The following is a 3958-nucleotide window of genomic DNA, read 5'->3' on the forward strand; positions in this document are numbered from 1 at the left end:
TAGTGTCTCTGTCTGAGTCGTTTAAGGATCGAGCCGATATAGGCTTGATGATCGAGGACCTTTTAACTGGCCACATGCCTCGTCATGGGTAAGCTTTGCCTCGATCGGAGCAAAACCAGAAAGGCTACCAAGCAATGGGAGTGGAGAGATGGCGAGAGTAGCGTGTACCCTCAGTAACAAGAGATTGGACGGTGGAGTATCTGTGCTCTCAGTTGGCGTGACCCATTCTGGTCTTGAGAAATCCGAGTGTGAGATGACATATGCAAGGGGTGAGTGTATGTCGTGTGGTTGGAGATCCCCAGTTAGGTATTAATCGATTCGGATCGCCGTTACTTCTCGGACATGAATACTTGGTCACTGACCTACACGTAGCAACAAGTGAACTGAAGGGTGATAAAAAGATGGCTAGTTTAGACCAAGCGCTTGATATAGAATAGAAATAAATCTAGATACAGGTAACTACTTAACCTGATAAGTAAAATAAATTCTTAAAGATCCACTCATAATAAGCTTTTCTGCAAAAATAGTCTTTGAATCTTGAAAAGCTCTACCTTGATTCCCAAAAGCCAACATATCCTTGACAGTCTTTTTCCTTTCACGGGTAAGACTTGCGAAAGTACACTCCGTACTAAGAGTTTTCAAACCCATGTTGTTGTAGGTGATGAAACTGCTGAATTCTGTTGTTTTTGTTCTAAGGTGGTTCCAAAGCAGGAGGAAGAAAACTAAGACCTGCCTGGGGAAGGTGTTTTGCCTTCCTATGATGTAATAAGTTTAGTCACTTAGTACCCGGTTATGTAATAACCAACTCTTTCTATATTTTACTTATGAATGTAAATTATGTTATTGTAATCCTTTCCGCTTACTCCAATGGTGTGTAATGTCCGCGTTATGGGATAAGTGCTCTTGGGCGATGTGATGGAGATACAGATAACCGGACCTGCCGAGTCATTGTGTGCACCTGCATGATTGTCTGAGGTCCTCAAGATAAGGACATCTGTAGGTGGGCCTAATACCTTGGGAGGTTACGTGATAAGAACCACTTACGTGTCCTGTTCATGCTCACTAATAGTTCTCATAGTATTCAGCTACTCTTCTCCTTGATGTATTGCCATCCTCGACACATCGGTGTTGATCTCATCAACAACCCCTGACGCCTTCAATGCCGCTGGTGGAGTAATGGCTCCTTCGACAGTTTCTGTGTGCCTATGTCCAGCTGCATCCGAGCCAAACTCGTTTACAGCTAGTTGTTCTTCTTCCTGCCCCATTGATACGATCTTCAAGCATATATCTGTTCGACCAACACCAGTTCGGTCGTACATACCAAGCCCCGACGGCGCTGTGTCTTCTCCAATGTGCTCCTTTCCACCTAAAGCCGCCATTTTCCAGCGCGCGAGTATTTCCCCTTTTCTTTCCAACAGTTGCAACAACCCCCTTGCAAAAAGTTGGATTCTACCGTCTATCTACTTTGAAAACATCTTTTTTCTACGCCCATAGCAAAATGAAGTCGCAAGCGTCGTGGGCGCGCTAATCACGGCCAGCATTGTGGGCGTATCTGCTACATTCCAGTATCGTGGGCGCGCTAATCACGACCATGATGTGGACCCATGAATGAACCACCGAAGTATTTGTTGCCTATCTCATGTTATGCAAATTAGAACCAGTAAATATACTAGCGTAAACACTGTTACGAACTAACAACTCGATATGCGGGGAACACGTCGCTGGCCCACCACGTGCGCACCTTCTATTTATGCAAAACAAAACAAATATTTACACATGCATAAGTGTGCCCACGCGCGTTCCGATCGACCCATCCCGATCCCACGCATATCCGCTAAGCTGGTTGGGCTTCCCGCGCCTATCGGAAGCCCTGGGCTTCCATTACCAACAACCTCTCTCTCTCTCTCTCTCTCTCTCTATATATATATATATATATATATATATATATATATATATATATATATATATATATATATATATATATATATATATATATATATATATATATATATATATATATATATATATATCACGCGCACGCGGCTTGCTTGCAGTCTGTAGAAGAAGCTGGGCAACGGCACAACCCAGTGGACCAGTGGCGAGTAGGGCTGGGCATTCGGTCTATTAGGGTAATTCGGTTCGGTCATTGAGATTTTTGAAATTTCGTGTTATGAAAAATGAGAACCGAAATTTTCAGAATAATTTTAGGAACCGAATCCAAATAGATCCACAATTTCGGTTCGGTCTATTCAGTCTACCGAATAGACTCGAACAATAGAGATACTATTATCTTTTGTTAAGATATATACAATTAATAATTTAATTGAAAATACTATTATTACAACAAGTGACTATAAAAAATAGCATATTGGAATATATATACTATCGTTAAGATGATATCCTAATTTTTACCTAATAAGTTCACAAATCATATAGTAATACCATCATATATTAAGAGTTTTTTTATATTTCGGATTATTAGGTCTATTCGGATTTTAAAAGTTAGGAATCGAACTCATACCTCGAAATATAGTATTTATAGGAACCGAATCAAATCTCAAAACCCGAATAGACCAATAATTCGGTCTATTCAGATTCAGTTTGGGTTTAGATTCGGTTTCGATTTTAAAATGTCCACACACTAGTGGCGGCGAGTACGGCCACCGCGCCAACGCGCGCACCGGCATGAAACAACACAGGCGCAGCGCAGCAGTAGCTCGTTAATCCCACCTCGCCTAGTCTACAGCAAGAAACACCAAGTCACCTGTATAAAACATGCCATGCCCTACTGAAACCAAAGTGCTAAACGGAAGGCCTGACCAGGACGACAATTTAAGAACTTGGGCTAGAGTGGGCTGTCCACAAAATTTTTTATTTCAGCCCACGTGCTCACTATTTTTAACGACCGAATATTTTTTACTATATTTAACGTTTGGATATTTATTCGGATAAAAGTCGGATGTATCCAATCGAATATATTTTACTATATATTTAACGGTCGGATATTTATTCAGATAAAAGTCAGATGTATTCGATAAAATTATTGCATATATAATATTGACGGATATCAGACTGTAACACCTCAAAATCTCTCACATTAAAATATCTTTCTCATTGTGAGAATTAGATAATTTTTTTAAAGATTTTGTGTTGGAATTTTTTTAAAAAACTTTTGAAGTCATATTCCCTAAAAAATATCCCTCTTAATAAAGAGTTAGCTAAAAGGTAACCATATGAAGTTAGTTATCTCACTATCGAATTAAAAGTATTCTCTAAAAGATTCAAACATATCTTGGTTATCTCACTATCGAATTAAAAGTATTCTCTAAAAGATTCAAACATATCTTGGTGTAGTTTACATTAGAAGATATTTTCCCAAACAAGATATTGTTTCATGTGTTTTATCATAAAATCTAGAGGCAAATAATGGGAAGGAGAATAAATAGTAAATAAATAAATTTTAAGAATTTGAAGTACTACTTAAGTGATAGTTGTGTTTAATATTTGGGAATTTGAAGTTCAAACTTTAATTTAAATTTAGTTTGGAATCCATTGGGACCTTTCCTCTTCAAAATCAATTGAGAGTACTAAATTAATTAAGTGACCAATAAATAGATGAAGGGAGGGTGATCTCTTGCTAATGATGTTGTGGTTATGCATTTTATGGAAAACATAAGCTTGACCTTAAAATTTTAAATGAAAACATAAAATAGAAATTGAGAAAGGAAATTTTAATGGAGTCATTTAAGACCTTTTCACAAATAAACAATAGAGAAAAAATAAATAATAATATTATAAAACATATATTCACATCAAGTTTATATTTGAAAAGGGGAATTGGAAATTCAAAACAGAAAGTTTCAATAGGTTTGAACTTGAAATAGAAATTTGAAAATGTGAAAGGAAGTAAAATAAAAAGGAAAAGGATAAACCGCTCTTGGGCCATCTTCACTTCTCC

Source organism: Zea mays, chromosome 3 (assembly GCF_902167145.1).
Source record: "Zea mays cultivar B73 chromosome 3, Zm-B73-REFERENCE-NAM-5.0, whole genome shotgun sequence".
Classification (NCBI taxonomy): Eukaryota; Viridiplantae; Streptophyta; class Magnoliopsida; order Poales; family Poaceae; genus Zea; species Zea mays.